At 46.8% G+C, this 13,269-nt stretch overlaps 1 protein-coding gene across 3 annotated transcripts in view; it reads left to right on the top strand.

Moving 5' to 3' along the window:
- The first annotated feature begins 11,548 nt into the window (after positions 1-11,548).
- The window catches only part of LOC144164202 (organic anion transporter 3-like), a 121,799-nt gene continuing 120,078 nt past the window's right edge, over positions 11,549-13,269 (top strand). For all 3 annotated transcript variants that reach the window (XM_077694717.1, XM_077694715.1, XM_077694713.1), the window contains exon 1: positions 11,549-11,686. The gene's annotated coding sequence lies outside the window, so the exon portion shown is untranslated. The remainder of the gene's footprint in view (positions 11,687-13,269) is intronic.

Raw genomic sequence — 13,269 nt, 5'->3', positions numbered from 1 at the left:
CTCGTGCGAAGAGACGCGGTATGGTGACTGTCGGGTAGGTCGGGCTCCATCCTCGGTTATTATCTGGTGCTTCGTCAGAGGTGTCTGGCGTAACTTGGAGATTGACGAAAAACCCCCGCTGCAGCGACGCAGCAAAGCCAATAACTTGTTCTTTTCTTCTTGCGGTAGCGCCGGATTCACGTCGAAGGGATGCGGAAGCTTGAAAGTATCGTCGGGTGCGTGTTCAAAGTCGGCTACAGCGACCTCGTCCCTTGCTTGTTGCGTTTCTTCGAGGAATGCAATTGAAGCGCCCTTGTTTAAATGCTGGTACTCCTCAGTGAAATTGGTGACTAAAACATGGGGTTTGCGCTGCTTAAACCGCGCAATGCCTCTTGCGACAGACACACCGCGGTCGAGAAGCAACCTTTTGTCACGCTCCACGATAGCATGTACGTCGGGAGCAGCACCTTCACAGTAGACGGTGACCATCAAGCTTGCGCGGGGTGGCAGGGTGACGTGGTCATCGGCGATCCTTACAGCTGCACGGTGTGCAGGGTTTGATTCCGGCGTCATAGAGTGATCGGAGGAAAAAGTTATCGACTTCGTCTGCAGATAGATTATTGGGCCGTTGTCCGTCAAAAAGTCCATTCCGAGAATTACATCGCGGGAGCAGTAGGCAAAATTACGAACGCCGCTGGGTACGTCGTGCCGTCTATGGTGACGCGCGATGTGCACGTTCCACTTGGCGTCACGAGGTGGCCTCCTGCTGTTCGTATATGTGGACCGTCCCATCTTGTCGTAACTTTCTTCAGCTTAGACGTGAATGACCCACTCATTACCGAGTAGCCGGCTCCCGTGACGATGAGGGCGACTACGTCATAGCCGTCGATGGACAACTGGACTTCGGACGCCGCCTTCCTCGAGTTCCGGGTGCGTCGGGGCGTCGCGTCTCGGCTTGTGCGTGTTGACGGTCGGGCACTGTGCGTCGTTGTTGTCTTCTCAGCGGCAGTCTCGGTCATGTCGGGTACGCGTCGCACCGTGTAGCTGTCGTCGTGTTCGGGAGTCTCGTCAGGGTTAGGTCGGGTCGTCGGAATGAGGGCTTGTCGTGAATCGGTGTCTACGGCGCGTCCTTGCGTCGTTGGAGGGTTTCCAGTTTTCCGCCGTAGAGCAACTTCACCTCCAGAAGTTGCTTCCTTTAGTTTCCCCCGCGTGGGCTGGGGGACCTTCAACGTGAGAACTCAGCATTGCTACGGTGCATTGGCCACTGGTATGGGTAGGGCGACGGCGAACGGTTGAAACGGGCTGTTCGACGGCTGGTGTTGGACAGGTACTCTTCGATCTCCGATGGGCGCTGGCCAGTTCGGTGGCGGAGTGCGTCGACGGAGAACCCTCGCAAACCGACCCTCCTGTAGGGGCAGCGACGGTAGATGTGGTCGGCCTCTCCGCAGTGGTAGCACAGCGGACGATTGTCGGACGTTCGCCACACGTCGGTCTTCCTTGGGGCGGGGGGTTGCGCCGCACTTGGTCGGGCCGGCGAGAGGGGACCTCGTGACGATAGGGTGCAGGTGGGCGAAGGTCATACCACCTGTTAAAGATGCGGACGCGCTCCACTTTCTCCAACCAGTCCTCAGGGTCTTCTCCGGGGGATGCGCGGAACGATGGCGGTTCTCGGGGCTGCTGCAGGATGATTGGCGACGTTATTTCTTGCACCATGGTGTTGGTTGCAGCGTTCCTTCTCTTGGGCCCTTCTGGCAGAAGACCGAACTCGGGTAGCAATCCTTGCAGTCGGTGGCTTTCTCTGGTTGCACTGGCTTGGCGGATTCCAGATGTCGTAGAGAGCATAAAGGCTTAGTACCCAGCACCTCCACCAGATATCACGAAGCCAAGGACGACGCAGTTGTCTTGAAGGAGAAACAAGTTTATTGGAGCGAACTTATGCTCCCCTAACAAGTCAAAAGAATACAGAGGCGGCGAAGCAGCGGTCAACAGAGTGACTAGCACAGGTGAGTGTCGTCGAATGAATGCCATGGCGTCTGTCCTGCAGGTTTTTATCTTTCGGCGCAAGTGTTTCTGGAAACGTCGATTCGCATCCAGAACATTGTAGATCACAGAAGATTATTCTGGGCTAGTGACGTTAGGGCGAAACAGTCTGCTTATCTGAATCTGATAGCCCGTGCGGCATAAAAGTAAAGAATGTAGGACGCGCTTCGTTTGGAACGCAGATAACACAGCTGGGCGTGGCCAGGCAGTAAAAACAAACAATAAATAAACAAACCCATGCATGGTTCGCGGCAATATTTCTGACTGTGCCCACACGTACCATGGGCCGCGAAAGTTCTTTCCAATTTGCTTCGACGCTGAGACAGCCGTTTTCAGAGAAGCCTGCTCGTTTACTTGACCGCGTCAGCGAAGGGCCCCAGAGGAAGAATTCTCCGAATTTATACGTCTTTCCGTCAACGTTCATTTGCAACGTTGGCCTACGCGTAGTATCCAAAGTTGCAACCTGAAGTTGAGCGTTAATCAGTAGGTGCCTTTAATTGTACTTTTTCCGTATTGGTGGTATAATAACTACCTAATATTATTGAACAAATACTTTCATATAACCCGCCGATCAACCTCATCATCGTTATTCAATCTGTGTTTATTTTTTTATTTATTTATTTATTTCAAGTACCTACATCGCCCATTGGGCATTGTTGTAGGGGGGTTACAGTAGAAAATAGAATACAAACAGCAAAATTGTAACGGAACTAAAATCATGCATAACATTATACATGAGAAATCTAAATACTTGCAGTACAGCATTGTAACAACAGTACAAAACACAAGATTATACAAAGAAAGCAGTAATTATACATATCAAAAATCAACAACCACGAGAAGTACAAAGCCAACGTTAAATATATGGGCCATTTCAGCAACTCAAAATGCTGTTTCAATGGCTGTTAGGAAATTAAAATCAGAGAATGTTGGTATTTTTAGCGCATTCCAGTCGCTAATAGAGTTTGGAAAGAGTATTTAAGGACATTCAATCGACAGCTTAAAGGAGCCATGAAGAGAAAACACAAGTTTGGTTCATTCGAAAGATTGCCTCGTTAGAACCATAACGACACCACTTATAACGCAAACTTCGCTCAAATAAGCTACATAATTAGGAAAAACGGGAATGGTCATGCGACCCACCAGCTCATTTCCCGCAACAGAACCTATGCCGTCAAATGGGCTAAGCTCTGCGATTGGCGGAGGCCGGCAAAAGCAAACGCATGTTAGGCAGGGCTTACAGTTTGCATAGCGAGCTAAATGCCCGTGAAACATACTGCACATTCTTTTTATGACAAAGAACGGTGGAGTAAACGGTTGAAGTTCCGAACGAACACGCAAGCGTGTGCGCCAATGCGTACGAAACAACCGCCTGGCCGAGCTCGACATCTCGCCGTCGCGCAGACGAATTTTCGGGTTCGAGGCGCTCTGACCTTGGAGGAAAAATGCCGTAAACACCGCGCATTGACGCTCGTATCTTTCTGGTCGAAGCAGAGAGCTCGCGCGAACGGCTTTCCATACACGACACCGGCCAACTGGCATAAGCGATACTGCTACTGAAGTTGAACTATTATTAACCGTAATAAAAATACGGCACATACGTACCAGTCTGTATTCGTCCGTGGCGACGGCGCTGACGAGGCAGCGGTGCCGACGGCAGGGCGTTCGTCTGTTGTGGCTATCGCGGAATGGTCGCTTTTCCGTCCACCGCGTATCCCACAACTCTTGCCGCTCGTGCACTTAGAAGCGTTGAGCGTTCAAGTGGTGTGAGGTTGTTAAATGCAAGCCCGAGCTCCTCGGCGAGAGTTTTGTTCTCCGGATCAGGCGATTCCATGACTAGGGCTGCGGGTGCACTAGGTTTTACTAGCATTTTTAAAATGGCCGCCGTCTCGGTCGACTCCCGCGTGTGGGTGCTATATGGAGTCGACATACTAAGTATCTGTTTCATGGACCGGCCCGTGTGACACCATTGCTCACGTCACCAAATGTGCAATTTTAGCGGGAGATTTAAAATTTTGGCTTAAATTGCCTTATTTCTCAGTGAATAAAGCATCATTTGCTTCCGGGAAAGCGCTTGGGGTACTATGAAACACCTAATCTTTCGAATAAAACAAACTTTTGTTTTCTCTTCATGGCTCCTTTAAGGACATTCAATCGACGATTTTATATAAGTGATCTTTCCGTTCGGACATATAACTAGGCGTCTTTAAATACCGCTCTTTATTTATTCCAGTCTTACCATGATATATATTATATAGAAATTTAAGTCTTTGAACTTTCCGTCGTCCACAAGGGGGTTTCCATCCCAGGGCCTGAAGAATTCCAGAAGACCTTATTCTGAAATCGTAATTACCTGTTACAAACCTGGCAGCCGTTTTTTGTACCCTCTTCAACTTTTCTTTCAGTACATTCGTGAAAGGGTCCCAAGAAACACAACCATAGTCTAGAATTGGGCGCACATTTGTAATATAGAGGGTTTCCTTTAGTGTTTGCGGCGCGTCGCTGAAATTTCTTTGGAAAAAATGAATTAGGCGCGAAGCCTTGGCTGTGATTAAATCTACGTGACTGGTCCAATCTAGTGTTGCCGTGAATGTTACGCCAAGATACTTTACTTGATTTACCTTTTGTACTACGCAGGAATTTAAGTAATAAGACGTGGATACTACCTTTTTTTGTTAGTAAATTGCACATGAAGACATTTAGTTAGGTTTAAACTCATTTGCCACTGAGCACACCAAGACACAACCTTATCGAGGTCAGACTGCAGTACTGTAGTGTCATCAACACACTTGACTGGGCAATACAAAACACAATCATCAGCATAAAGCCTCACTGTACATTTCAAACCCAGTGGAAAATCATTGATAAAAATTAAAAAAAAGAAGCGGCCCCAGAACCGACCCCTGTGGCACCCCGGACAGTACATCAGCTGTTCATGAAGACACCATTTATCACAACACATTGCTTACGGTCGCTGAGATAATCGTTAATCCAGTCTATCAGGGTTTTAGGAATACCAAGAAACGACAACTTATGCAGCAAAAGACTGTGGGGGACGACATCAAAAGCTTTTTTGAAGACCAAAAATACAGCGTCCAATTGAATGCCCTGATCGAATGATGAAGCTATGTCATGTACGAATTCGGTTAGCTGTGTAACACAAGAAAGGCCTGCGCGAAAACCATGTTGAGACGGAGTGAAAAAATTATTATCTTGAAGGTGTTTTATAAGGCAAGAATAAATTATGTGCTCCAGTGTCTTGCAACAAACGGGGGTTAGTGATACCGGTCTATAGTTAGATATTTTATCACGGTCACCGGATTTGTGCAAAGGCGTGATATTGGCTAACTTCCACTCTTGCGGCAATTTTCCAGACCCTATCGATACGTCATACAATGCGGCTAGAAATGGAGTTATGTGATCAGCACAACGTTTAAGGAAGTGGTTTGAAATACCGTCGGGACTATGCGCAGACTGGGGATTCAGCTTATTCAAAAGGTTTCTTATACCTGATTCAGTAATTATGATATCATTCAATGCTGGTAACGACCTGAGTGTCGTAACGGGAGATATCGGGCTTGGCGGAGAAAAAACGGATTGAAAATACGCATTGAAGCATTCTGCTCTACTCATATCATCTTTACGAAGTTCGTCATTGTGCATGATAAAGGGAATTCCACTGTTGTCTTTTTTGTTACTTTTAACATAACGCCATACTTCCTTTGGATTTGTTCTGATTTTGCTATTAAGGGACGATAAATATTCGCGCTTCGCCAGCTTTATCTGCGTCTTCAGGCTAGAGCTAACCTTTCTAAATAAATCAGCACTTCGCGTGCGACAATAATCTTTGTACACCCTAGCCTTCCGTTTAATTGACGCACGTATATCTTTAGTAATCCAAGGTTTATCACCACGACGATTGAAATTTACTATTTTCGAAGGGACATAAACGTTTACCAGAGACAACAGTTTTTCTTTAAACAACCCCCACAATATTTCAATGTCATTGGACTGACAGCATTGGATAAACATCAGAAGATATGTATCAAGTTCAGAATTGATGGCATCCAACCTGCCTCTATCGTATGCGAAAACTTTTCGTCAACGAGGTCTACTGATTTCTATCTTTTTCCAATCTATGGTAGCCGCAACAACATCGTGATCACTTATGCCTGGAGTTAGAACAACCGACTTCATTAAAGTATTACGATTCATAAAAAGCAGGTCCAGGACGCTATCACTTTCCGAACCCAGTCGTGTTGGAAAGTTAACAAACTGGAAAAGGTCATAAACTCTGGTAAGCTCGCAAAAAGCAGAATGAAGTTTTGACCGACTATTTTCAACTGGACGAAAATTGCACCATTCAACATCAGGCATGTTAAAATCACCTGCAATTATAATGGGTTCGGAGGAAAGAGCCGAAAGGGTTTTAGACAAACTAACCAAAGGTAACACACTAGAGTTACCAGGAGGCCGATGAAAGGATCCCAAAACTAAACCGTTCCCTTGAGAAAGCGTTATTCTACACCAAACCGATTCGGAGTTGTTGTCTTAGCTCTGTATTGGTACGGTTGGTATGCCGTCTCGAATCAGAATGAACACACCCCCACCGTGCGTATTACGGTCTTTGCGGTAGGCTGTGTAACCTGTTGGAAAAACTTCATTATCTGAAATATGTTCATCTAGCCAAGATTCAGTTCCGAAAACAACATCGGGTTGCGAAATTCGAATCAGGGTATCAAACTCGTTAACCTTATTCTTTACGCTTTGGCAATTGACAACAATAACTGATAGGGTCTCGGGAAGTCCCTTCCTTTCATATAACCCGCCGATCAACCTCATCATCGTTATTCAATCTGTGTTGTAGATGTAGCTATAGGAATTTCGCGTCTTAAGTCAAATTAAAACCTAATGGTTGCTCGAATTATACCTTTATAGGCTAACACTGTTCTATGGCGGCTGGATACTTGCAGCCTTATGTCACTATGTAGTTAGCTAAGGAAGCTTTTATGGATGCAGGCCTTTAAAATCTGCGCCAAACGCTTTCCTAATGCCGGCTAAATGTTGCTTAATTGTCACACGCCTAAAGGTTTACAGTTATATATCGCGCTGTAGCCAGCTGCAGAAGCTTTTATGGCTGCCTCTCTTTCGCTTTAGGGAAAACTCTCTCCAGTAGCTGGCAAAAAAAAAAAAAAACAGCTGAATGGTTCCAGGTATGTAGACTTAGAGATAGACAATGGCCTATATCGAGCCGAATGAGCTTTTATGGCTTTCTCGCTTTAGCTTTAGGACGAATTCTTTTCAATAGCTGGCAAATGACAGCTGAATGTTTTTGAGCCGGTAGAGTTAGAGCTAAACAACGGCCGATAGCCAGCTAAAATAGCTTTAATGGCTGTCTCTCTTTAGCTTTAGCACAAATTCCTTCCTATAGCTGGCAAACGACAGCTGAATGGTTTTAAGTCTGTAGACTTAGAGCGAAAGAACGGCGTATAGCCAGCCAAATGAGCTTTTATGGCTTTCTATCTTTAGGTTTAGGACACATTTTTCCAATAGCTGGCAAAAGACAGCTGAATGGTTTCAAGTCTGTAGACTTAAAGCTAAACAATGGTCTATAGCCAGCCAAAAGAACTTTGTCGGGGATGGTCTATAGAACTAAAGCCATACATATTTCTTTAGCTGGCTACAGTAACCAAATAGCTGTGACTCTGTAGACTAAACACATTAGGATGTTCTATAATTATCTAAAGAGAATTGTATGGTGTACATTCTTTAGTGCAGGATGCATAATAACTTCAATAGCTGGCTATAGCCTAATTTATGCCCTTTTATGGGTAACCATAGGGACCCATAGGCGGCCATAGCTCACCATAAATTTTTCAGTAGACGCCCATAAGCCATTTTTGAATGGGCAGTGTTGCTGCGCGCACGGGTCTGGTAATCGCTCGGCGCGGTGTGCTCCTCTGTGTAGTGCAAGAGCGTTCGTTAGCATGCGCTTAGTTTTTGCCGCACTTTCAGCTGTTAAATACCATTCTGCGATGCCTTTCAAGGCTCTGACTTCGTTTTGCCACCACTATGTGGTCGTGGGAAAATCAGAAAAAAAGAAACGCCGGCCGCATGTGCGCATGACATGGAGTGGCGAAAATGATATGCGGTTGCCTGTTTATGCTGCATCGCCTACCCGTCGACACCGAGTTGAGACACCGATGTACGTCATGGATAAACCGCGAAAACTTCGTACCAACGACACACTGTCCTGTCAGAGTGATGCTCTTGGACGGCAGCGAATGCGACGAAATCCACTTTCACACACAAGGCTGTGACAACTAAGCGTGACAAAACGGGGCCCCCTTAATAAAAGTTAGAAGTAATTGTAGTAGAACGTGATCATTAACAATATAACACTAAAATGATTTCTGTTTCTTTGTAATTAATTCAAAATGACGTACACTGTTCGGTCAATCATAACCAATTGGCGTTATAAACAATCCTCATGACATCCAAACTAAAACGTTTAAAAATTACGGTGGTTACTTATTTCTTAGGCGAACACATTAAACTGCGAAACGACATGAAGGCACCACTGTCTCTGCGGCCCCCTGCTGGTGGATTGCAAGATAAGCAGACAGCGCAATGTGGAATTCCGGATATGCGAACGTTTTATACGGAAAGTAGCTCAACCTGGAAGCAACGTGGGAAAGAAGAAACATTTCTCGTCCTTTTGCGTTGTCACGGAATCTGAAGTACTACAATTACAAAACAGCCGTTGCTGTCTACGTAAGGCATCCATAGTACAAGCAGAGGATCGGCAAAGATCCGCTTCGAGCGGCAGTGCGCTAGCATAATCATAACTTTGGAATAGTATTTTCTGCGATTGTGTCGATTTTCTTCGCAGTAATTTATACTAACCAGCAATCGTCATAACTCTGATTCAGTAGAATCATACTGCGGTGTGATGTGAACAGTGTGGTAATCGCTTCCTCTAGAGCCCATCGCGAGCGCGGGCCACCGAGACAGACGTAGCGCTCGCTCCGCATTTGTCGTCTCCGCTTCGGTAGACAAGCCTAATCGGCGAACATCACAAGCAAGGCGGCATTGAACATAATTATTTACTTCCCGGTAGCACGTGGCAGCGGTAGTTTTCGCCTCAATAAATGACGGAGTGCCACCGGCACCACCACCACTGCTACCGCAGCTCGCTGCAGCGCCCAAGCTAGCACCGAATTATGACCCCAAATCCACTCTGGGGTTCTTCCGCAGGTAATCAAACAAAACTAAACACACACAAAAGCATTGCAACGCTAACTTAATGCCAAACCACAACGGCTCGTTTAGTTACGCCGGCTTCAGGCTGTTGCCGCAACTCTCGTAATAACGTTAAAGCGTGACGTCATTTCAAACCTTAGCCAACTGAACTGCGTGACATGCTGTTTTTTACGTCCATAGATCACGATATATATAGCTTTTGCGCCGGTAGTGTGAACATAGCCTAACCCATGGATACCGATCACACGCACGGGAAGAACGGAGCACTTAAGAGCTTAGCATGGCGGTTGGGGCTTTGGCTCATAGACGGCGCTACTGTCTGGTCAAAAAAAGTAAAATGGCGACGCCCATGTCTAGAAAGAAAAATTGTGTGTAGTGTGCTACGTGGAAGGAGGTGGGCCATTCTGAGCAGTATTTTCCAGAGTACATGAAGCAGCACATGAGAGAGTACACGGAGACAGATGCACTTACCCAAACCTGTGGTTGAGATAATGTGAGGCGGGAGGGGTCAGTATCGGTGTGGAACTCCGGATTGCGACAATTAAGCCCGTCCTGGTGGGATACGATACATAATGTCGACATCCAATGACTCATGCAAACTCATTCGATATAGAAATCATTCTGGCAGTGGGATCAATATTCCTGTCGAAAGCAAACATTGGCGCAGCTTGAACTAGTGGTGCAAGGCTGGAGAACAAGCATAGCAGGGGGTCGACCTTGCTTCTCCCCATCCCCGGAGAGAGGGAGCAGCCGGACCCCGGCAGTTAAGAGGCCTCTTGGGCGGCGCTGTAAAGCAAAGCCCACTAAAGTATGTACAGTGTTTTATTCAGTAGAAATCCTCGTACTCCCTTTCCTCGTCGTCTCCCGGCGGCGCAGCCGCGAAGGGCAAATCCTCTTGGAGCGCGTCCTCACCTGTGTAGACCTCGACTTTTTTGCCAGCTGGTCCGGTGGCCGTCTCCACGTGTGGATCGTGAAGGTGGTAGTGGTGGTGGTTCCAGTGAAATGGGTACGTACGTGCTCAGGCCCCGCTCACGCCCCACCCACTCAGGCCAGTAAATGGGCGCCTTACCGAAAGGATAGAGAGAGAGAGAGAGAGAGAAGAAACATTTAATAGAGCAAAACGGCGGTGGTTCCTTACCGAAAGGAATAATGTAATTGTAGGGACAGAAAAATATTTAAATAATAGGGTGGAGTAGCAGTAGATGACTAGAGAAATAAAATTAGAGAAAGAAAGAAATAAAACAGATAAAAACGAACACCATTTAATGAAAATTGGAAGTAAGAAACACGAAGAAAGTGGTACAGACGAAGCAGTGAGCTGGGCGCGCATACACTTGACAGGGCAATCCAGCAGGGCCAAATGATGACTAACACGGCAGACGGCCTGATTTCGGGAAGAATGAGTGCAACGCACGGCAAAGATCCCCGTGGCAGAATCCCAGTTCCTTCGCCCCGAGTGACAAAATAACTGTAGCAGGCAGTGGGAGGTTTAGCCGGCTGCATGTGCTTTGTAAGTATGGATGGCCTCACAGATTTGTCGTCAACGTCTTTGGTGCGACGTACCCGTGGCGCACTGGTCGCTACTCGATGACTACGGCGATGGGCGGTCGCCGCGCGGCACGCTTTCTCGCGCTCGCGAGTTTCTGTATACACCGGACGGAGTTGTTTCGGCATGCAGGGAAATATAAAGATAAGCAATAAACAGCAACGGGCGTAATAAGTCACAAGTTGGTGTTGCGAAGCAGGTCGGCAACCATGAAACAGAAATTTTGATAAAATAGCCTGCGGCCTGTGCATGAGTGATCAAGGAGAACTTTCCAGCTTGTTCGTATAACTTTTCTCGAAAAGTTATACGAACAACTTTTTTGCGTCTAGCCAGAAAGGCGAAAGAAGTCAGCTTGCCCGTTCCAGTGTTCTTTCGTCTTCTTCCGCGTTATGCATGCTGTCAGGTAGAAATCCCCAGATAGCTATTGCGTTGGCGATAAGAGGCTATTTACTTCTTATCTACGCATGAATGTACGAGCTATTGGACGTGTGGGGTTCATCCGTGCTGATATTCGGGATTTAGAACGGTAGTATGCGCTGTAAAGTGATCATAAACGGCAGGTATCACGGCGGGGCTACTAGATTGTCGAAAGCGAAAGGGGCAATTTGAGGGCTTTGATACCGCACTCAGATAAGCATTGCGAGATGATAAGGTGGGCGGCGTTATTTTGCATGGCTTCCAAGGACATGCAAAGGCTGCGATGGATGTCAGGTGTATCAAGCTTTGGGCGCGCGCAGGTGACGTAGGCAAAATTTTATTTCGATGGCTCTGTCTCGGCGATAAAACTCAGAAAGAATGGCTGCTCATGCGTTCTCACATCATCAGGCCAAGCTAGGTGGTTCCGCGGCCCGTGTACAGGTAAGTCGTTTATGAAAACTAGGAGAATTAATGGGAGTGTGTAAGCACACCGAAGCGACACTTCTGGGCGGTGGATGGTGGGTATTGGCTGGAGTTGCTTTTTGGCCATCCTCGATTCGAAAGAATATGTTCGAAAAAATATGGTAACGTTAGACGTGAGTGCTTATGGGATACGCGGGAGCATGCTTCGAGAAAGGGGTAAAAAAGGACATTGCCAAAGCCCACCTTCAGTGAGTCACCTACGGTCTCACTGGTGCCGGATGTACCTCGACTGGCCACGGAGTGTGATTCCCATCTAGCAAAAAAAAGTGCTATTGTTTAAAAATAATTTACTATTTGCAGCAAAGCTGTATATGTCGCAGTTTCCCCATAGAGCGTTCATCCACGGAAATCGCGTCGACAAAGAATCGCTAGCGCTCGCTTGAGACCTAGTGTAAAATGCTCTCAGCTCTCCATACTGAAATTAACTGGTCACACGACTTCATCATTACGGCGAGTTTTATTTACTTCTCATAAATAATTAGTTCACTGTGAAGAGGGATATAGGTTTGGCGTGTAATCTTCGCGTAGCAACGGCTGCGAGGCGCTGGCCGACGGTGGTTTCAATGAGCACCTGCCTTTTTTACATCTGGATAGCATTTTTGGGTTCCCTTGCACCTTCTTCGGAGGCGTGCTCCCATGGGTGAACACGTGTTACTACTTGCGCTGAAGTGGACGCTCCAGAGTCTATTGCAGCAGAGGCACCAAAATATACTGTGCCTGGAGTGACTCCGTCCTCTCATCATCATCGTCATGATGATTTTCCTGTTTCGTCGTTTTCCCCCCTCTGGTTTGCAGTGATTGAGGAGCTTGGCCAGTCAGCCTTGTTAGGCGAAGCATTTGCCACGCCGCGTCGGCTGTAGCAGGAATCCAAGACCCAAATTCTCCCCATTTTATTTTTTTGCATTCATTTCTTGATTCCGCCGCCCATCTTGGGTACCGTCGCAAGCCTGGTCACGCGGACGTCGTAGGATCGCGTTAAAGAGCTCTAATGATTTCTTAAAAATAAATCCATTACCCAAAGCTCACATTAAGAATTCCCCGCTTCTTATCGGCAGCACCTTCTTAGGCACTTAAAAATGAGCCTAGGATAGGTTTGGTTTGATTGGTTATGAGGTTTAACGCGCCACCGCTACACAGGCGATGAGGCGCGCCGTTGACCCCCTGGGGATTTTTACCGTGCGACTAATTCTCGGACACACGGGCCTTTTTGCTTTTCGTCTGCATCAGAAAATTGGCCGCCGCATGCTAGCCTAATATGGCCTTTTTCAAAACTAAACTCCAACTCGTTTCACCGTAGCAAGGAAGCCGAACTAATCATAATTTAGGTAATTAATTTATTTATTCTCAGGACAGGAACGAATTGAAGAGGGGCGTGGTTACAATACGTCTATTTAAAAAGAATAAAGCCGTCAGCTTGTTACACGAAATAAATTCACCATATTATAAAATGATAGCTAAGGTGTCGTTAAAAAGGACGTATAGGCGTTTCGTAGTCAGCACAGCCGAGCTACGCATGGCGTTATCTAGGGGCATGTTTGAAG

The sequence above is a fragment of the Haemaphysalis longicornis genome, unplaced genomic scaffold (assembly GCF_048455015.1).
Source record: "Haemaphysalis longicornis isolate Haplotype H1 unplaced genomic scaffold, Haemaphysalis longicornis Haplotype H1 scaffold_13, whole genome shotgun sequence".
NCBI lineage: Eukaryota > Metazoa > Arthropoda > Arachnida > Ixodida > Ixodidae > Haemaphysalis > Haemaphysalis longicornis.
The sequence above is the reverse complement of the archived record's forward strand: the minus strand, read 5'-3'. Positions and strand labels throughout refer to the sequence as shown.